This window comes from Camelus dromedarius, chromosome 1 (genome assembly GCF_036321535.1).
Source record: "Camelus dromedarius isolate mCamDro1 chromosome 1, mCamDro1.pat, whole genome shotgun sequence".
NCBI classification, from domain to species: domain Eukaryota; kingdom Metazoa; phylum Chordata; class Mammalia; order Artiodactyla; family Camelidae; genus Camelus; species Camelus dromedarius.
The window spans coordinates 75,773,186-75,796,359 of NC_087436.1; the positions used below are offsets into that span (position 1 = coordinate 75,773,186).

Here is a 23,174-nt window from a genome sequence, read left to right on the forward strand (position 1 = left end):
AGGAAGAACTTGGGTTGTTGTCTTTAATGGGCTCTGATCACCAGTTATCACTGTTGGGCAGGGGCTGAGGTGGGGAGTGGGTTCCACACCAAACGATGCTCTGACCCCAGCCAGACAGCCTATAACAACTCAGTTCTGACACTGTCTGCCTGGAGATAGCAGATAACTAACCCACAGGTGAAGGGCTCAGTCCTGCAAGGCTACCTGCCCCCTGTCCAGATGCCAATCACGTTCAGGTTGTCATCTGCGCTTCTGACTGACTAGCTGTAGATTGGAGGGTCCATCGACCTCCACCTTGGGTTTGATTAATTTGTTAGAGTGGTCACAGAATTCAGGGAAACATTTACTTAGGTTTGCCAGTTTATTATAAAAGGATATAATAAAGGATACAGATGAACCTCTAGATGGAAGAGATGTGTAGACCAAGGTGTGTGGCAAGAGGCACGGAGTGTCCACATCCCATCCAGGTGCACCACTCCCCATAGCTCATGTGTTCACCAACCCAGAAGCTCCCCAAACCCTATAGTATTGGGCTTTTTTAGAGGCTTCATCACATCGGCTTGGTCAACCATTAACTCCATTTTCAGCCCTTCTCCCTTCTCAAGAAAATAGGGGGCAGGGCTGAAAATTCCAAACATCTAATCATGGCTTGATCTTACCGAGGGCCAGCCCTCATCCAGGAGCCACGTAGAGTTACCTCATTAGCAAAGGTCAAATATTAAAATCAAAGATGCTCCCAGTGCTCTTATCACTTAGGAAATCATAAGAGTTCTAAGAGCTCAGTGCCAGGAACGAGAGGCAGAGACCAACATATTTTTCTGTTATCTCATCCTCTTGCTTTCCCAGGGAATCACTGTGTTCTCTGTCACACAAAAAAATAAAGGCCAGCCACTCAACCACTGTGAATGTCAGTGTAAATGTTATATATTTCTCACTTCTTAGCCCAGTTCCCTGTTCATAGTAGGAACACGACAAATTGCAATGACAGTGATTTGTAAAGCAGGGGAGAAGATCTTTCCTGCTATTCGTACCAGATTGATGTCAGGAGCACAGGAAATAATCATGCGAGCTACCATGAGAAGTACTAAATGTCATTCACCTGTGGTGTAGAACTGTGGCATTGATATTAAAATAATCAAATTTTGTTGTGTATACGAATCAAGGACTTCCCACGTGCTGAATACCGTGCTAGACATTTTAGATCCCATTTCTTCTCAGCGCAGGATTGCACGTGTCACTATTATCCTCACTTAACAAATGAGGAAAGTGAAGCTCAGGAAGGTTAGGTTACTAGCCCAAGTTTACACAACGGGAAACCAAGGTGTAGGATCCAGGTCAGACGGTATCTGTGCATGAATGAGGATGAAGGAAGATAAGGACGTGAAGGGAGTGGCGATCACTGGACAGAATGCTGCAAAGAGAAGGGAACTGAGACAATGAAAGACTCCAAGGAAAGCTTCCTCCTCCAACCCTTCTGCTCTCTTCCTCCTTGCCTTGTGGGCACCGGGCCTGCTGAGAGATGCTGAAAGTATTTTGCTGATGATTCTGATGGAACGTGGTTATCTCACCCTTAGTGACCCTTCCAAAGGATTGTAATATTTATTTAAATATTTAAATACTATATGAGGATGAGAGGGGAGATCTATTTAAATACTATCTGGTACATGGCAGTGCGTGGTTTAGGCCACGGGCCCTGGCGTCATGCTGCCCAGATCTGTGACTTTTGGCAAATTACTTTACCTTGCTAAGCCACAGACCCCTCACCCTTAAAATGGGGACAATGGTAGTTCCTACCTCATAAAATTATTTTTATAATTAAATGAGAAAACATTTAAAAGATGTTTAGCATGGAGTTGGGGTGGTGTAGCTCAGTGGTAGAGCACATGCTTAGCATGCACAAGGTCCTAGGTTCAATCCCCCAGAACCGTCATTAAAAATAAATAAATAAATGAATAAATACAATTTCTTTTACAAAAATTAAAAAATAAAAGTTGTTTAACATAGTGCCTAACGTACGGTAAGCCCTCAATAAATGTTAGCCCAGATCATATTACTATTACAATGTATTATTCAAATGCCATGTTTTTTCTTGCCTCTGATTTCCACAAGGTGGCAGGTCGAGTTCAAATTGGACCCTGTGGTTCCGTGTCCCAAAGGCAAAACCTATTTATTTTAATTGCTTCAGAATAACTGGGCCAAATATGAATTATTCGGGAACATCTTCATTGTCTGTAGAATGTTATGGTCCAGGCATCTTACTGTTGCTGTAAAATCCTTCTTAATGGAACATATGGATCATTTAATTTAATCCTCTTGTTTCTCACAATTCCCAGGACCATCTGCATTTACATGAAATGTATGTTAACTCTTCCAGGGATCAGCCGGCTAAGTGAGTACATTCAAGTCACCTCGTTATGCACTGTTTGGTTCATGAATGACTGTGAAGAGGAGAAAACTAGCAAACTGGAAAGAGTCCTGGGCTCTGTGATTGGTGAACTGCAGAAGGATGGAGATTTGTACACCTCATTCTGGAGTGGGAGGATATTTGGTCTATTTACACAGCGCTACAAAAAAAAATGACAAATGCAGACATTGAATAGGGGTGTCTCTAGCCTATTTGTAAGGGTGTGTTGAGGGAAATGTTTATTTTTTTAATTTTTAATTTTTTTTAGTTGAAATATAGTCAGTTACAATGTCGTGTCTATTCCTGGCAGACAGCATAATGTCTCAGTCACACATATACGTACATATACTCCCCTTCATATTCTTTTTCATTATAGGGGAAATGTTTAAATAGTATAATCCAACCTTTACTTCTGTGTATCCTCTCCTTTTTCCATCTCCCTAATTTCATGTCATATTGATAACCTCCAATTTCTACAGTTTTACTTTGTCTCTAAAGCATTGGTTTGGAGGCCAGATCAAACTGCATCCAAATCCTGGTCCTCTGCTCATTGTAGCAGTGTTTCTGGCAGTCAGCATTTGACAACTACTTAACTTCCTTACACCTCAATTCTTTTTTAAAAATTCAATTTAATTTTTTAAATTGAGGTAACATTGATTTATGACATTATATAAATTTCATGGGTACAGTGTTATATTCCTACTTCTGCGTACCTTACAACATCAATTCTTTACCTGCTAATAACAGCCCCTACCTGAAAGTTGTGAGGATTAAATGAAATAAATCACGTGAAGAATTTAATTCAATCAGAAGTAGTTACTAGTAATTGCATTGGCATAGCCCTGCCCAGCAAATGGAAGAGAGTAGGTGTTCAGTAAGCATTTGTAGAATAAATTATCCCACTGCAGAGGGATAGTAACTCTAAGACTGGCCTTGGACGTCTTCAAGGAAAACACTGAAATCAGTGTTATCTTGTCAAATGTGTTCTCTGATGCTGGGAGTCAAATATGTAAGTTTGTCCAGACTTATTTCCTGGCCATCACTTGAATTGTGTGACAGGTGAGCAGTCGATTTACTTAACCTTTCTGTGCCTCAGTTCCTTATCTGTAAAGCCAGGACGGCACTAGCATTTAGTGGTTCAGATACAGATGGGTGAGTTATTGAGTTTTCAATTAGTCAGTTTAAGTAAAACACTCAGCACAGGGTTTGCCCCACCTTAAGTGTTCAATGAGCGTTGACTGCTATCCTCTGGCTCTGTTTGGAAGACCTACAATTGCTTTTGCTTGATTCACTTGGGGGATTTTTGGATGTTGTAAAGTGAACTCTCCTAGTTTGTAATTAGGAAAGGAGATAAAAGCGACCTCTTGGCAATTCCCTGCTCATGAAACCTTGTATTTTACAACCCACGGAAATCACCCTAGATTTCTTTTCAAACCCACCCCGGCAAACTGACAGATTCAGATCTTTCCCACCCACTTTCTGGGCGTCTCCCGTGGGACTGTGGAAGTAAAGCAAGTGTTAGTTGCTTTGTGCATGAACTCTGTTACTAGTGCTGCATTTCTGCTAGTGTCAGCAAGCTCAGCTTTCTGCCGGTTCCGTCTACCAGAGGGTCAGCCCTGCTCTGAGACTAGAGTTTGCCTGTTTCTGTGGATTTTGTAAAGTCAAAAGTGGAAGGAAGGAGAATTTCAAGTGAGGAGGTGAATTACAAAGGAGAGGTAGCATCGAATGGCTGCTGCAATAAAGAATAGAAAAGAAATCCCAAACCCTCTAATCCAAGACACCAAAACAGCCCATTCAGCTGTACGAGTTTTAAAACCCAGCTCTGCACAGAGAAAATGGGCCAGTGAAACCTACCCGAGTCCTCTTCTGGCACCAGCTTCGTGGAACTGATGTGGCGATAAATAATTGCCCAGGGTGACTCGCAGAGCTCTGAGCCTGCCCCGAAGTAACAACTGCTACACTGTCAACCACCAGGCAAATGAGAACTTTGACAAAGGACACTGAGATCAAATTGGCTCCTACACACGTGAGCAGGCCACAGTAGCGGGGGAGTGGGGAGAGCAGAGGTCCCGGTGGGGAGCGAGTGAGCAGGAGCCAAATTCACACCTCCACTTGGAGAACTGCAGCCTGGGCGTCACTGGCCTATACAGGTGCCCCTGGCCACATGAACTCCATGGAGTTTAGAGATTTTCAACATGGAAAATTTAAACTTTTTGTGTTGTTTTGTGTTAGAGAGCCAAGTGCACAAGACAAACTTAGATCACGTATTGCACGCTGTTTAAACAGGTGTTGACTGATCTCTTCATGTCTTCCTTGGTTGCTGTCAGTCAAATCAACTCCTTGAGCCCTTATTCCTTCAAGGACTTATTGCATGGTCACCATGGCCCAGGAACTGTGCTGGGTGCTGGGATTATAAAGCTACTCATTTTCTGACTTCCAAGACTTATTCTGCAGAATGTGGAAGAGAAAGTAAAGATGGATACCTAGCTAATTAGCAAAGATAGCCTGGTGGTAGTGATGGGGGTGGTGGTGGTAGTGATAGTAATAGTGGTGATGTTGGTGGTAGTGGCGGTGGTGGATGGGTTTGGGCCACCTGTCTGCTGCATTTCTTTTTTTAAATTAATTTATTTTTTATTGCAGTACAGTCAATTACAATGTGTCAATTTCCAGTGCACAGTACAATGTCCCAGTCCTGCATATACACACATATATTCGTTTTCATATTTTTTCATTAAAGGTTATTACAAGATATTGAACATAGTTTCCTGTTCTATACAGAATAAACTTTTTTAAAGGCTATTTTTATATCGAGCTGGCTGCCCCATTTCTGCAGCTCTTTGACCTCAGACAAGATTCTCACACTGTTGTTCCTGACTTCCAGCGTTAACAACTAAGATATTTGAAGAAACTGCTGATGATTAGGTGCTCAGTTAAAGACTATCCAAGTCCTTAGGGCAGAAGTTAAGAGCCTAAAGCCAGTCCAGTTCAGGTTCAAATTCTAGCTCTAAACATACTAGTCACCGACAAACTATTTAAACTCTTTGTGCCTCTGTTTCCTTATCTTGAAATTTGATAGTAATAATTAAATCAACCACCTTGGAGTACACAGATTAAATGGATCAGTGCATGTAAGCACTTAGAACAACCCAGCAAATAGTATGCACTCTGTGAGTGCTACTCACCACTAACTGTAGTAACACATGGTATGCTCTGTAACGAAGCTGCTAAAAATGCTGTGAACCACTATGCACCATTAAAATGTATAGATATAGATAGGTAGATACACGTGTTCAAGAGACACATGTGATATTTGGCTACGTAGGAAAAAAGAACGTTAACAAAACACTGGGAAACAGAAAACCAGAGAAACTGGGAGAACAGATACGGCTGAGGTCACTGTTCATTGTTCATCTGTGGGTGGTAGGATGACAGGTAATTCATTTTCTTCTTTTTTCTGATTTGTGTTTTGTAAAATTCTAACAATAATTGATTTACTAATTTTAAAACATTTTTTAATGAAATATAAGGAAGTTTGGTTATTAAAAGGTGCCCAGAGCTCAAATGAAGGATTGATGAGACCTGTCAGGGAAGGATTCTCTGGGAATGGAAACTCTGAGCTAGGTATTAAAGGAATTCATTGGTAGGAGCTTTGAAGACATAAAGATTGGCACAGAGATGAGGACAAGCTCCCAAGAACTGCCCAGTTATGTAGCCTTGATTATATGGGAAAGTCATGCAACAAAGAGTGCCTGGGATACGTGGGTCACCAACCCTTTGTGGAGAGCCTTCTCCGGGCCTGAATAGTAACAGCCAACCCTTAATGCCCACTTGTTTCCTATTTCTGCAGTATCTAGTGGAAAGTTAAGCTCCTCCCTCTCTTTCTCTCTCTCCCCCTTGCTCTCTCTCACTCTCTCTTTTTCTCTTTCTGATTTCAGAAATCTCATTGTGGGCAATAGCTAGAGACAAGTTTAAGTCTTCTTTGTGATGGAACCCACAGCACAGATGCTCATTGTATTGCCTGCTTTCCAGATATAGACAGGTAATGTGAGAGCCACGGAGACCTCTCTGTCACGGCTTTGAACCAGTGTAAGACCCATCTCGTGGATGTACACTCAAAGCGGGGTCTTTCCTAAGAAGAGGGTGATGCACAGCAACATTCAGCTGGGAATGGTCCTACTTTTCCAGCTCTTTCTGTGTCTCACCAGGGACCTCAGGACTCTAAGGAGGCACCAGATTGTGCAGCAGGCACGGCCAGCCACCTCAGGCACCTGGCAGTCATTTCAGGTCTTCTGGGTACCAGCCTACACCTTAGCCTTCTGTCACTGGAGGGCTAAATTTGACAGCAATAACTGGAGGATGTCTTCAATTTATTCAGATATGTTTCTGGAGATAAGACTTGGTGACAAGGAGAAAAGCAGCTTCCTTCCTCTTTCTACCTCCTCTCTTCTTAAGCCCTCTGCTTTAATTTATGGCTGACTTGAGCAATGTTGACAAGACAGAGGAACGTCTTTCCAATGTTTAGTCTACTTTTAATTATTTCAATATGGAGACCTTCCCTGGCCACCAAGCAACCAACTGTCCATTCTTGATTTTCTCCTCACTCTTACTTCTGGGAGCTGGTTGTGTCATTTGGTTGGTCTAGGTGCAGCCAGAAACTTCTGGAAGGTCCAAGGTTTCCCAGAACTTATAATCTACCCAGAGAAAGTCCCTGTGGGGAAACTCCACAAATCTATCTCTGGTTACGCCTCTGGGGACACTGGGGTTGTCTTGCTTCTCCTGGGCTGCTCTTGTCATCCTCAGTGTGATGGTTCTGTCTCCTTTCCTCTGGGAAAACAGCCTCCTGACCTGCCCCTTCCTAGGTATTAACTGAAAGACTCTAAGCTCCAGAGGCGTAGTCTGAGTTCAAATACCACCCACTTGCTGTGCAACTTTGGGCAAATCACTTAGCAAAGCTGATCCACCATTTCCTTCTGTTTATAAGACGGGAGTAGTGAAATAAGTCAGACAGAGAAAGACAAATACTGTATGATCTCACTTATGTGTAGAATCTTTTTTAAAAAATGGAACTCATAGATACAGAAAACAGACTGGTGGTTGTCAGGGGCGGTGTTTGGGAGGAGGATGAAATGAGTAAAGGCAGTCAAAAGGTACCAACTTGAAGTTATGAGATAAGTTAAGTCCAGGAGAGGTCATGTAGAACATAGTGACTATAGTTAATAATACTGTATTGTATATTTGAAAGTTACCAAGAGAGTAAATCTTAAATGTTCTCATTACAAGAAAAAGGAAATACGTTACTATGTGTGGTGATGGATGTCAACTAATCCTATTGTGCTAATCATTTTGAAATACAAACATATATCAAATCATTATGTTGTACACCTAAAACTAAAATTACGTTAATGTCAATTATATTTCAGTTTTTTAAAAAGATGGGAATAATTTATGGAACTCATAGTGCCAGGAAGGCCCCCAAGGAGGGATGACTGGATCTGTTGTGGAAGACACGAGGAGTTAAATGAGGTAACAAAGGTTCCTTGACAAAAAGCACCTAACACAACATCTGAAATATAGTAATAATTGGATATTATTTACACCTTTCCCCAATTACCTATTTTCTTTTGCTATACCTAGCACATGCATATGATCCTTTTGGTTTCAAGGGTTTTACTATTAATAATTATAGGGTAACTGACAAAGGGCTGCATATTCTGTTTAATAATCTTGGGCAACTTCTGAAGCTTAACAATCTTTTTTGTTTTGTCTTTGTTTTGGGGGAGCTGGAAGTAATTAGGTTTATTTATTTATATATTTATTTTAATGAAGGTACTGGGGATTGAACCCAGGACCTCAAGCATGCTAAGCACACGCTCTACCACTGAGCTATACCCACCCCCACTGAAGTTTAATACTCTCGACTCCCTTGCAGAGAGGAGAATTCAGCTTCCCTTGGACTTTGGCTTTAAGACCTCACATTCTTTTCTCAGAAAACAGACCTGAAGACCCAGTAGGTGGTAACTGTGCTCTGATCCTCTCAGGTGTTTTCCTTTCAATAATAACAGGGACTGTTTTCTTAAGTTGAATATGGACAATTTATAGTTATCTCATTTAACCTCACAACAAATCCCATGAGGCAGGTAACATTATCCCCATTTGTCAGTTAGAAAACTGAAGCTCAGAAGGCTGAGTGTCACCCAGGATCACACAACTAGATCACTCTGGAACCACAATACAAACCGAGTATCTACAGCTGCAGATTCCATGCTCCTGACACTCTCACCGTGATGACTTGATACAACAGTAGACGCGGCTGCAAAGCTCTTTCCTTTAGAGGCCTTTTTCCAAGGGGAGAAGGGTCTGGAAACTTGGATGCCACATGAACCCCCTAGCTTCCTGCCCCAAGCAACTTCATGATATATCACGGGCATCTAACAGCCACGAGTACTGAAATCCGAATTCGTTCCTCGGAAGTTATAGATTGGTAATGTCAGGTCATCTGTCTTACAGGATGAAAGCCACCCTGACAAAGAAAGCAGTGACAGCGTCTTTAAATCTTCGGAGACTGACTGATCAGGAGGCCCTCAGACCGGAAGTGAACGGTTGCCGCATGTTGTCTGCTCACTGATCGTGGGCTATCAGTAGCTAAGAAATCGAGGATGTGCAAGGCAGGGCAGGTGAAAGGGCAGAGTTGGAACACTGAACAAACTTTCCAGCATTACTACATAACTTCCTTGATTCGTGGGGGAAGTGTGCTATTTTTCGTCTCTGCTTCCCCACGCTGCGCAGAGCAGCGGTACTGAAACCAGTCAGCAACGGGGCCTGCAGCTTCAAAAGGTCATGCTGCTGCGGGTGCATTTTGAGTTGCAGTGATAGCAGACACGCAGGCAAACATCCAGAGGACTGGCAGGGCCCAGGCCTGAGCCGCAGGGGAATCCGCCGTTTCTGGAGCTTCTGGGAGGGGAATACGAGTCAAGAGAGGAAACCGAGTGATGAGGAGGAAGGCCATGCAGAGCTATGGGGAGAAGCAGCAGAGCCCCCCTTTGCTCCCGAGACATATCTAATAAGGCAGTGGTGAAAGAACAGCATGTCTTGATGGTCTACTCTGTGCTCAGCACTATGCTGCCTGCTTTATAGAGGCTCTTAGGCACAGTGGAATGTCAGGTCTGGGGTATGAGGGCAAAGCAGGAAGCAGTGAAGGCAAACTGTGTCTTTGTCCTAACTTCTACCAACTACTCTGAGAAATCGGGAAAATCATTCCATTTCTCTGAGTTCTTGTTTCATCTTTAGTTCAAGGTTTGCAAATACTAACAACTACATACAAAGTAGATAAAAAACAAATTTCTTCTGTATAGCACAGGGAACTATATTCAATATCTTATAGTAACCTATAATGAAAAAGAATATGAAAACATATGGATGTATATGTCTGACTGAAACATTATGCTGTACACCAGAAATTGACACATTGTAACTGACTATACTTCAATTAAAAAATAAATAAAAAGTACATTTGGTATTGGAAAAATAAAGTTGTCTTTAATTAAAAATCAAATCAAATCAAATTAAACTAATAATATCTATATTAATCATTGAGCCCATCAATATTAATTGAAAGCCTACTGTGTGCTAAGTGGCATAAAAGCTGGATATATATATGTAGGTAAATTAAAATAAACCAGTGTCTTATAAGTAAGTTCTGGGAATGTAATGTACACCATTGTGATTACAGTGAACAATACTGTATTGCTTATTTGAAAGTTGCTAAGAGAGAAAATCTTAAAAGTTCTCATCACAAGAAAAAATTTTTGACTGTGTGTGTGATGGATGTTAACTAAATTTATCGCGGTGATCATTTTGTGGAATTTACAGTCTATGGATACAAGCAAGTGTGATAAATTATATAAAATGCTTGGGATTTGGCACTTATTATTGCATTTAATCTTCACAGCAGTCCTATGAAGAGCGTGCTCTTTTCATGTCAACATTATCTATTATTATTAAATGTTAAAAAAAAAAAAACTCAGATAGATCCAGACTGAGAAAAAATACTGAGTACTAGATTCATCTTAGTTGCAAAAGTTAAATGGCCATCATTAGCTGATGGTTCCACAGAATCAGTTTGAAAATGTGGTATATTCCATATTCAACAATAGACCATGTCTTTCATTGATTTTCACCTTTTGTCAGTGGATATTTGTGGTCCATCATTGTATTCTTAGTGCCTAGCCTAATGCCTGGTACGTATTAGGTGATGGACACATAATTGTTGCATAAAATTGAGCACTTATTACATTACATTATATTACATTACACTATTACCAGGCATCACTTACTCTGAAACTTACATTGTGTCTGATCTTTGTTCTTAGAAATTGTGTTAGGGCCCATGGATAAAGACAATAAATTCTGGCCCAGTAAGCTTTAGAAAGATGTGTCAACAGAAATGAAGGTAGGGAAGAATGGTAGAAACTGGTCTTAGATGGAGAATTTCCCCCGAGAATCCAAAATAACTCCTCTGTCTCTACTTTGAACCCACCTCTTCTTGCTCCAAGATATTACTCATAATGATGGGTGTTCCCCCAAGATTCTGACCCTGGATTTCTGCTTTACCAGAAAAACTTACCAGGGTAGTTTTTGTGAAGTTGCTTAATTTTAACCGTTCTTAGCTTCTTCTTATGTAGGTAAAAGTGGGACAGTGCCAACGTCCCTGATCAAGAGGATTAAATAAAGTGATGTATCTGAGAGTAGCCTGCATGTTGAATGAAGGGCTGGGAAAGCAGATGCCGGTACAAGTCCATGTTGCAGTAAGGCTAGATGGAGAGGAAGCGGAGATGTCATTGCTGCCCCACCTAAGCCCCCCCGACCCTCAGCATTCCATACACGCTGACTGCTCCTCACGGCAGTGCCTGTGTCTAGCTGTCAGAGCTTGCCTTGGCCCAGGGCAAGGGCGGAATGGCAGCAGCAGGAGGCTAGCGCCCCTGGCATGGCCCTCAGCTAATGACAGGTGGCAGGCAGTAGATAATACCAAGTGCTCTCCTCTCTGAGCTGGGACAGCTCTGAGGTATGGTCTACACTGCCTGCCAGAGACCCCCTCCCCAAGGGAGGACCAGCCCCAGTTGTCCACGGTAATAACCTGCTCATAGCACACCAGTATGTGCTCCCTTCCCTTTTCTATTTCACAACCGCTCTCACCTACCAGTGCCTGCTGGGATCCATGGATCCTTGTCTCAGGGTCTCTTTCTGGGGGAAGTTATCCTAAAATAGATTATTTTAAGCAGGAGGCATCACTCTGTGTGCAAAGTTGTAAGGTTGCTGGGTAGAGGAATTGAGGGAAGAAAATGGAGGCTTATGGGGGTAGAAATAATCTAGAATGGTCAGTTCTCCAAGTCGGTGTGCTGGGGAGTTACCAGGAGACTTCAGCAGAGATGGCAAGGTAGGAGTCATGGTGCAGCTCAAGTTCTAGAGCCCTGAGTAAGAAATGAGCCATATCTTCAGAGTTTCTCATTTTCCTCCAAAAACACAGGGTAACTTGGAAAAGGAGGAAGAGCGCACATCTAACGATTACCTAGCAAGTTACTACCACCACCTACCACTGCTTTACATGCACTTCACGGGTTCTTTGAATGTCAGGTCTGGGGTGTGGGGGCAAAGCAGGAAGCAGTGCAGGCAAACAGAATTAGCAAATGAAGGAGCATAGGTTGTGTGAAGCGGGAGAGATGCCGGGGGAAGCAGGGTGGACCTGCTGCGTGGGGTGGAGGGAAGGACAGGCTGTGTGACTGCAGGTGGGGAAGCCAAGCTCAGAACAGACCTGTGCAGGCTGAGTGTGACTTTGCAGCCTGAGGTGGACCAGAGACAGAGGTCACTAGCCCAGGCAACATGCGTGGGGTCAGGGGATCAGGAAGGTTAACACGGATTTGAAGTCGTTAAAGATGAGGGCAAGGGACAGGGCAGAAGGGAAGTGAAAGGAGTCAGCTGAGAGAGTCTCAGGAAGTGAGAACAGATCCTGTCAGTCTCGCACTGAGACATGTGGGCTGCACCTGACCAGATGAGAGTGGGTGAGGGGAGTGAGAAGGGGAGCAGGCACACTGCAGAGAGGGAAGAGCTGGCGCTCCACCTCGCCCTCTGGCTCCGGGGAGTGGGAGACAATAACACCCCCACGCTAAGAACTATTGGGAGAAGAGCCATGTCATCGGAGAGCATGCTTCAGGCAAGGAGACGAAAGAAAGTGGTCGGAAATAGATGTATATTCATGAAAATGTAATGGTTAATTTAATTGGTCAACTGGCTAGGCCACAGCACTTGGGTATTTGATCAAACATTATTCTACATGCTTCTGTGAAAGTATTTTTTAGATGCACGTAACATTTAAATCAGCAAACTTCAAGGAAAGCAAATCACCCTCCATAATATGGGTGGGCCTCATCCAATCAGCTGACAGCCTTCACAGGAAAAGGCTTTCCTCCCCGGAAGAAGGGGAAACTCTGCCAGCAGGCAATCTCTGGACTTGAACTGCACCGTCAGCTCTCCCCTGGGTCTCCAGCTTGCTGACCAAACCCTGCAGTTTTTGGACTTGCCTGCCACCCCAATGGTGTGAGCCAATTCCTTAGATTAATCTCTCTCTGTATCTCTCAATAGATAGATGATAGACAAATGACAGGGATGTGGATATGGAGATAGACGTACACACACTATATCTATATCTTTATGTCTAGACACACACATGCACCCAACTGGTTCTGTTTCTCTGACTAATACAGACACTCTAGCTTTCCCCACCATGGCATGGGGATTCCAGCGAATATACTGAAAGGCAAAATGGCAATGGGGTGAAGGAGAACAGAGATGGGGTGAGGGGGGCAAGACTGACTGAGCAGGGAAATTGAGGATAAAGAACAGACTTGAGGGATTCATGAGAATAATGGCGTAAGTTCCCATCAATTAGGTGTAATTGCAGAAAATGGACCACTCTGGTTATTTTAATAGAGTTTGGATTTAACATAGGGAATTCGGTGCTTACAAAACCTTAGGAAAAGCCGAGTTTCAGGAAATGATTCCTAGAACAACACAGCAAATGGCCTTCCACGGAACTGCTTCCAGGGAATCGGCTTTAGCTGAATTCCAGGGAACCAAACACCATGGGGGCTGACTTTTCTGTTAGGTACAGTAGGAGCAATGACTAGTGCCTGCAATATATTTAGACGCCCATAAAGCTATTTTAATTTCTTTTAAAATCGGGAGAAAAAAATGAAGTTGTAGGCTGAATTAAATATCTAAATATGTGGTAATCATATATTAATCTTTGTCCCAATGCAGTCATACAGTATTTTTTTTAATGGAGGACAGGGCTATAAATTAGGCAAGAGTACTTAGGGCCATGGAAAGGCACAATGTGGCCCTGAAAGCCATTGCTGCTGCTACCTTTGTAGCTGGCTTCTGACACCTCTGAAACTAGTGACAAACCCTGTCATGCACTGTAAGAAAAGCACGTTGGACAAAAGAGACAGTGAAAAAAGAAGAAACCCTCATTTTCACCTTCTTAACTGATGCAAATCCATCCACTCAGGGGAAGTGATTTTTTTCCCCCCAAAGTTCTAGCTCCAGAGGAATCTGGAACATACAGTTTTTAGATTTCCAGTCTCTGCAGTACCAGAAGACACACATGAGTGGGTGCTGAGAGCCTTCTCGTCACATCCATCACACTTAGGTTAGTTAGCAGGAGTACAGCAGGGCCTCACACTAGAGGAAAGGAAGGACAGAGGGCCCTGATGTAAAATAAGTTAAACTTTTCTGAAAATGAAAGAAATGCTGCTTTGCTCCCCCAGGACAGCCTGTGTTTCTGGCCAATAGTGACAGTGAGTCTCAGGTTCTGGTCCTACCCTAATCCAACAGATGTTACAGTTAGAAGGAATCAGTCTACTCCCCCTTACCCAATTTTACTAGCATGGACTTTATGGACCATGTGTTATTCCTTAATTAAGTCTACAGCCTAGAGAATGCTAGGCTCTCACTGGCCAGTGTACCTCTGGGTTGAGGATGGAAAAATCACCAGAACCTTTGAAACTGAGAATGGGGAAGGAGTAAGTCCCTGATGAAAATCAGGGAGTGTTATAAAGAATGCTAAAAGCTCAAATAATCAGAAATGTCCATAAGTATGGAAAATCTCAAGTTTATGCTTATTCAAATTTACTACATTAATACTGTGTGACTTTAAAAAAAAAATACTGTGTGACTTCTGACACATCCCACAACTGAAGGAGATAGTGTGCAGTGTGTGTTGACTGTAAATCTGAGAGGATGAGCAACACTGATTTGGTAGAAAGAGTACAGAACTAGATTTCAGGATCGCTGAGTAATAATCTTGAGTCTTGTTTTGACCATGAATCTTTCCATGTGATCCTGAGTAATTCACCTTTCTGGTTCTCCAGCCTTTTTCCACCCCCATTTGTTAAGCAGACGAAAGAAACATCTGCCTGTGTTACTTAGCTCACTGGGTTACTGTGTGGCTGAAATCAGATAAAATCACGATGCAAGATGAGGAACATAGTTTTATCAGTTCATCGTGAGACTTGTTTCCATACAAATATTACATATTTTGTTTCACTTCTAAGAGTTATGCAGTTCTTGACTTCCTGACTGCAAGATTGAGGCAAGTTTCTTTGGTTGTTTCCAACAACTGAGTCCAAAGTTTAATCAGATATTTATTTACTGATCTCTTACTAAGAGAGAACATTTGAAAAGTTTGCATAAGATCTGAGATGAAGGCAATCCATGGACAGGTTTTCTTTCATTCTTATCCGTTCATTCCTTCCACAGATCTTTCTAAGTACCTATTGCATGATAAACAGTATAAATATGGTCCTGAATTCATAGTGCTTAGAGTCAAGGTGGCATTAAGATATTAAACCAATAATCATGCCAGTGACTATATAATCACAAACAGACAAGAGCGATAAGACACTGGAATGGGGACTTGTATTTTGATTGAAGGAAGCCTTTCTGGTGAAGTGACATTTAATCTGAAACTCAATTGTGCTGATGGCGGAGGTGGTGAGTAAGAATCAGGAGTGTTCCTGACAGAGGGACAGGCTGGTGTAAATGAACCATACTGAGTGTTTGCTATTTTTGTCCACCCAGCACCCCTATCCCATTCCTTTTTTTCCTTTTGGTAACCTAAACCTTCTTTCCTGTGAGAAACCCACTTCCTGTATCTTAGGCAGATATCTGACTAAGACTCACCCATTCTTTCCCCCAGGCTACGGTGACTGGTTCAGGGATGGGAACCTATTTAAAGCTACCCAGCCAAAGTGTCCTCTGGAATCTTTCTTCTAGAATATCAGGATAAGCAGAATCATTTGGCTGTAATTACTAAGTAAGAATGCATAACAGTGTACGAGTTAGCCAACTGCGTGCTTTGAGGGCGCACAGTTCACACAAGAGCATCCTCACTTCTGACACCACCTGCGTGTTTGATATTTCCCCACGACTACCACCGGTTTTAATAATTAACTGAAAGGGCTCACAAGCTCACTGAAAGCTGCTGTACTCATGGTTACAGTTTGTTACAGGGAAAAGATACCGATTAAAGTCAGCCAAAGGCAAAGACCCATAGGCCAGGAGGGTACCAAACTTGACTTTGAGTTGTCCTCTCCCTGTGGAGTCAGGAAAGCATTACTCTCTTGACATCCATATGTGACAATATGCACAGAACGTCACCAATCAGGAAAATCGTTTCACCATCAGTGCCTAGATTTTTATGACCTAAGTGACTGATTGCCCACATGGGTAGTCTCAGTCTCCAGCCCCTCCAGAGGTTACTGAGACCAAAACTCAAACTTCCCACCTTAACACATATTGTTGTTGTGGATCAAAGGCCTTGCTGTTACTATTCTGCTGTCTGGTCTACAGCCTCCAGGCAAACACAGACAATTTTATCAAGTAGGATGTTCCAAGTGCCTGAAGATTATCTCCCAGAAGACAAGGATAAAGGCCAGAGCTGTCTTTGGGTAAGACTAATTCTTCATTACATAAATTGACATCTCTAGACAGTGGATATCTTGCTTCTGTGATGACAGTTTGTGTCAAATCAAAGGAACCAAATCAAAGTTTAGCAGAATTAAAAGATGAAGCAACAGAGCAATATGGTCACAATTTGAGTTTCTGGAATTAGCCATGTCTGAAGCCTGCCACATGTTAGGTTCATTATTTACATGAGCTACTATGTTCCTTTTTTGGTTAAGTTTGTCTGAGTTGGTTTTTGTGCTTGTGATTAGAGAAGTTCTGAGGTAGGAAAGAACTTGTTATTTCAAAGATTTGAAAGAAAAGCTGGAATGTAACGAGCAAAAGGAAGTGAGGGCTAGATAACACTAAAGACATGGGCAGAGGCAAGATCATATAAGAGTTGGTATGCTGAATTAGGGATTCAGGAATTTATCCTAAAACAGTGAAAATCTAACGGATTTTCAGAGGGAAGTGACAATATCTGATTTACATTTTTAATCATAGATGTGGAGAACAGAAGGGGTTGTAGGAAAGAATGGAGATGAAGGAGAGTATCTACATTTGAGAAAAATTACGAGGTAAAATTGGCAGGACATGATGATTGATTGGCTGTGGATTGGGAAGAAGAAGGACATGTCAAAAATTACATCAAATTTCTGGCATGAGCCACTACTTGAATGGAAGTACCATTTGTTGAGATGAGGAAATGGAGGATAGGAGTTGGAGATCAGTTTGGGATATGATAAATTCAAAATGTCTATGTGTCATTCACATAGAGATTGTTTAATGGAACCAGGAGAAGAAAACATGTCATGAAGAAAACATTGGCTGACTGTGTTAAATCCTGGGAGTTACACTGAGGACCAGAAAGTATCTGCTGGATTTGGAAGCACAGTGCTTATTGAATACTTCAGCAAAAGCAGTTATAATGGAATGGTGGCAAAGAAACCATGTGGATTGGGCTGAAGGGTGAATGGAAAGCAAGCAATTAAGACTGCACATAGACAACTTCCTAATAAGATTGTCTATGAAAGGAGGTAAAGAGAAAACTGGGCAGGACTGTGGAGTCAGAAGAAGGTCACTTTTTGGTCTTGTTTTGTTTAAAGATGGAAGATGCTTGGTCATGTCTGAATGCAGACTGATTCTAGTAGAGAGAAAAGTGGAAGATGTAAAGGAAAGAAAAGTAATGTGTTAGGGTAACAATAACTGCTATAACAAAAGGACTTGGCAAATGTAAAATTTTAAAACAGAAGTTCTTAGTGGCGAGTGGGTCTCTCCAACCCATGGTTCAGAGACCCAGCCTCCATTCATCTTGTGGATGCCTTATCTTTAATGTATGAGTTTCAGCTTTGCTATGCTTCTCTGCATCGAGGGAGCAGAAGGGAGAAATCTTCTTGCTTTTCAAGCTTCCTGGTCAAGAAGTAACCCTTGTCACTTATCATCACATGATATTGACAAGAAATAGTCACATGGCCTCACTTGGAAGCAAGGGAGGTTGAGGAACATAGTCTCAGGCTAGACAGCCACTTTCTAGCAGCGACTCTATAGATTAGAAGGTAGAAGCCTGAATTTAGGAGGATAATTATTTCTGCTGCAGATAATAACCAACTGAACACATTCCTTGAGAAAGTAGGATGGAATGGGATCCAGAATTTATGTGGAAGAATTTGCCTTTGATAGGCAGAGGGAAAAATCCTGTGTCGTAAAGGAAGGAAGAAGTGGAAAATGGGAACACTTACAGTGAGTAGCAATTAGAGGAGTCTGGCTAAGGAAGAAGGAATGGCTGGTCACCTACTTTAGCAAGAATTTTTTATTAATAGGACAGAATCAATAGGAAGATACAATCAGAATCAGTCATGCCTGAAGAAACTAAGATTAATTCCTTTGGGGGCTGTTCCACACTATTTCTGGCCTCTGTGATGATAACCTCAAAGAAAAACTCATAGAGAATGAATTTTGTCTCAAAATGAAATCATCAGAGCCTTTGGCTCTGCCCTCCCTTGAACATAATAGCTTAAAAAACAAACTGAAACCTTGCTAAAAGCAACCTGCTGGAAGTCAAAAGATGAACAATCACTTGCTCTCAACCTTGCAGAAGCCAGGGAAAGCTGATCAGGAGCTGGGGCAGGGTCATCCGTTTTGATCCCTCAACTGGAGGTGAAGTCAGCAGCACAAATTCAAAAAGCCTGGCTGTGCTCAGTAAGCTTCGCGATCTTGGCTCCCAGACAAGAAAGAGAACTTGTGACCAAAAGGGACACTCCAAGAGGAATTTCAATGAAGCACAACTTGAGCGAAAACAATAAGTTGCCCAGATTACTTGGATGGTAGACAGCGGGCCTGGCATGTGGAATGAATGTCATCAGCTGAGAACACAGCCTTGATTGGGAGCCACAGAGCCTGCTGCCCACGTGGTCCCCTTGGGCTGGCTTCCTCGTGAATACTATTTGGTGAGTGCCAATCCACTCCCCTCTGTTGGCTGTTTTTACCTCCCTCCAAATGATTCCCACAGGAATCTTTCTCTCCCTAGACAGGGTGACAAATACGCTTTACTAAAACGTCATCATCGTTTTGTAAAAAATTTTCCTTCAGGATACAGAGCAACATTGATGGCACAAATATAAAATGGTGTGACCCTTTGAAGAATTGTTTGGCAGTTTCTTACAATGATAAGCGTAATCTATCCCATGACCCAACAATTCCATTCCTAGGAATTTACTGTAGGGCAGTGAAAACATATGTTCACACAAAGACTTTCATAAAAATGTTCATAGCAGCCTTACTCATAATAGCCAAAAGCTAGAAGTAACCTAAATGTCTACCAACAGGAGAATGGATAAACAAATTTGGTACAGCCATACAATGGAATACTACTTGGCAGTAGAAAGAAATGGATTATTGATAAATGCAATGACATGGATGAATCTCAAAAATATTATATTGGTTGAAAAAACCAGACACACAATCACATACACACACACACAATCATTCAACATGATTCTGGGGTGATAAAAATGTTTTCTACCTTATTTGGAGTAGCAGCCGCATAGGTGTAAGGTTGTCAAAACCCACCTAACTGAAACATTTCTGATCAATGCCATTGACTGTGTACAAATTGTATGTCAATAAAAAGAAATAATCTTCCTTTATAAAATGCTATTAGCATGCCCTTTGCATATCCTCTGACTTCAGGTGCTTGAAAATAAACCTCTTACACCATTTCACACCTTAGAAGTATGAGGTAAGTCCTGGAAGAACTCAAAGGTGAACACCAAAAGAGGTAAATGACAAACTGTAGCTTAACCAAGGGAGAAACTGAGTAAATGCTGGGACGCAGCCCGGTGGCGCTGTGGTTAAACTCTGCTGGCTGCTTTTGCTACCCACAGACCCCTCTTCTAGTACGCCCTGAGAGAGGCTAGTGCTAATTCCAGCTGCACTGGCTCCTGATGTGTACTTTGACAGAAGTGAGCAGGAGGTGACCCCCGCAAGTCTTTTGTGCAGTCATCCTGACCTAATCCTTGTAGAGAGCACTTCTTCCCCTGAATTCCTGTTGTACTCCTGGCTGTAGCACACAACTCATTTATTTTATGTTTAATACAGGACTTATGAGGCAGGCAATACAGGGGGATGGTTAAAAGCATGGTCTTTATAATCAGTGACCTGAATTCAAATTCTCTGTCACTTATTATCTGCTTATATTTGGAGGATGGACTCAATCTCCTTGAATTTCAGTGACCGTTTGCACTAGACAGGGAGTTTTCCAAGAGCAGAAGACTGAAGGGGAATGTATTATACTTGCCACACTTACCAGTCAGTTTCACCATCCTGGCTGAAGTGAGCGGAGGGTAAGGGAGACCAGGGCTGCTGTGTTCATAGAAAGGAAACATCAGGAGTGGGGACAAAGCTTTCTCCCTCTCTCATCATTTTCAATGACCTTTCACCAATATTACCAACTGTGAAGCAGGTAATATTATAAACATGAAAAATGAGGTTCAAAATCGTCGTCTATACCAATATAAACCTGAGAGTAAGCAGCTACACTTATAAGTAAACAAAGGAGTTTCAATAATTTTTTTATCAATGTCTAATATGGGCAAATATTTTAAATTTTTTATTAAGAATTAAATTCACAAAGAAAAATGCACAAGTAGTAAGTATATATTTTGAGGTTTATTTATTTTAATGGAGGTACTGGGGATTGAACCCAGGACTTCATGCATGCTAAGCATACACTCTACCATTGAGCTATACCCTCCCCCTATACTTTGATAAATGTTTGCAGACTGAACTTACTCATGTAGTCCTCACCCAGCTTAAGAAACTGAACACTCTCAGCACCTCCAAAGACCAGCCCCTCTCCCAGCCTTGTGCCCCTCTCTGGTCAATAATCCACCCTCAGGAATAACCATGCCTTGACTTCTGTTGTAGGCTAAATGTTTGTGTCCTTTTACAAATTCATATGTGGAAATCTAGTCCCCAGTGTGATGGTATTCGGAAGTGGGGCCTTTGGAAGTGATTAGGAATAGTGCCCTTAGGGAGGAGACCCCAGAGAGCTCCCTTTTCCCTTCTGTCATGTGAGGACACAGCAAGACGACTGCTGTCTATGAACCAGGAAGCAGGCCCTCCCAGACACTGAACCTGCTGGTGCCTTGACCTTGGACTTCCCAGCTTCCAAAACTGTGAGAAATAAGTGTCGGTTGTTTACAAGCTCCCTAGTCTACGGTGTTCTGTTATAGCAGCTGGAACAGACTGAGGCAACTTTCAACACCAAAATTAGTCTTGCTTGTTTTAGAACTGCATACAAATGCAATCATATGGAATCACACACTAGGTGCTCTTTTGTGTTCATGCTTTTGCTTGGTTTTGTGAGATTCATCCATGTTGTCGTGACGCCCTCCCTCTCATTGCCATATGGTCTTCCACTGGGAGGACACACCACGGTGTGTGTCCATTCATTCTCAGTGGATGGGCATTTGGATAGTTCCCAGTTGGGGACCTTTATAATTACTGCTGCTCGTAGCATGAATGTCTTTTGCTGGACAAACGATACGCATTTCTGTTTGTTAGACACCTAGGGGTAGAGCTGCCGAGTCCTAGGTTGTGCATATGTTTAGCTTAAGTAGGTATCGTCAGTTTTCCAAAGGATTTGTACCAATTTGCACACCTGCCAACTGCAGTTCCCTTTTTCCAGTACTTAGCACTACCAGTCTTTTTCATTTGAGCCATTTTGGCGGGCTTGGGGCACATTTTAACTATCTTCATTTTTATTTCAATACCAGTTGGTGGCACTTTTTTTTTTTTTTTTGACTGTGCCTTGAATTACTTCATTTCCTCTCACACAGTGGCTAAGATACTTTCAGTTTCTTTGTTTTACTTAAAATTTCTCATCCTACTTCAGGAAATTCTGGTGAGTTCTTTCCTGCTCATCTTTTGCTTTCTTTCCCTGATTGTTGCTTTCTGTCACTCTCACACATACTTCACGACACCCCTCAGGGCGACTCCTCCACGTGACTCCCACAACATCCATCTGTGCTCTAAGTCATGTGGAGTCTCAAGGTCTCTAGGTTTAAATTTTCTCCCCTCTCTAGTCTAGTCTCATTCACATTCATCCTGGGACTAGTTCTAGTCCCATTTCTTTTTTACCAGGCCAGGCCCTAAAACTCTCAGATATCAAGAATACAAGACTTAAGTATCCGTAGATTTTGGTATCCATGTATCCACATAGGTCCTGGAACCAATCCCCCATGGATACTGAGGGACGACTATAGTTAACATTTATTGAGAGTTTACACAATGTCAGAAACCTCACAATACTCTACATCCTACACAAAAATCCCGCCCTTTACAAGTAAGGAAACTGAGATATAGGCAGCTTCAGCAAATTTTCCCAGTCCAAATTGTTAGTAACTGACAGAGCCAGGATTCAAACTCAGGACGTCTAACCCAGAGCACGTGCTCTTAGACTTTGGTAAATGCGGTGCAGTTACACACTCTCCAGCATCTATTTTCTGTTCCACTCATCTGACACTTACATTCAAGTCCTTGTATCATTGGCCATCCTTTTTTTATACATCACCGTGATTTTGAATCTTTCAAATCTTCTGTCTGATTTTGTAGGGTGTTGGGCTACATCCCACAGGCCTACAAGGCCTGTACTTGCCCGGCTTCGAGACCGAAGAAGGAGCCCGGAGTCAGTGACAGAGACATCAGTGATTTAATGGATTAGGGTGCTTACATGTCTGAAGCAAGGTCCTGGAGTGACACCCCACTGTGTGGCAGATGTGGGCAGGACACGGTGGCAGGCTTTGCTCCCAGGGCTGAGGGAGGTTAGCAGTCATGGGGGAGTTGACATCAGGTTGGCTCATTTGCTACAAGGAAACCAGCAGAGGGGCACACTCCTCACCACCCACTTTGACAAGAACAATCACTAGCTGGGGCCTGGGGCAAGCATGTAGGAAGCTCAGCCAGGTGAGTAGGCGTAGATGAAGCAGGCACTGGTTGAGGAGGGGATGCAGAGAGAGCAAGAGGACAGCCATCTTGAGTGGCCTGACCATACACAGGACATTTAAAAAGTGGAAATACTGACTGAAAAGAAAAGCAAAAACTTAAAACTTCTACATAAGAGAGAACATCACAAAGTGAAAAGACAGATGACAGACCAGAAGAAGACTGGAATGCATGACAGAGATTCAATGTCCTTACTACAGAAAACCCTTCCGCAAGCCATCTAGCAGTTACATAATTTTTTTTTAAGGGTAACATTAAAGTAAGCAAT

At 42.4% G+C, this 23,174-nt stretch overlaps 2 long non-coding RNA genes across 5 annotated transcripts in view; one reads left to right on the forward strand and one right to left on the reverse strand.

The window, feature by feature from the left end:
- LOC105091715 (uncharacterized) overlaps positions 1 to 23,174 on the reverse strand; it is a 64,940-nt gene that overhangs the window by 17,716 nt on the left and 24,050 nt on the right. The window lies entirely within an intron of this gene.
- LOC135321279 (uncharacterized) lies at positions 1,940 to 10,315 on the forward strand. Its single transcript, XR_010380870.1, has 3 exons — positions 1,940 to 6,443; positions 7,825 to 7,927; positions 8,912 to 10,315. It is a non-coding gene; the product is annotated as an uncharacterized LOC135321279 (long non-coding RNA).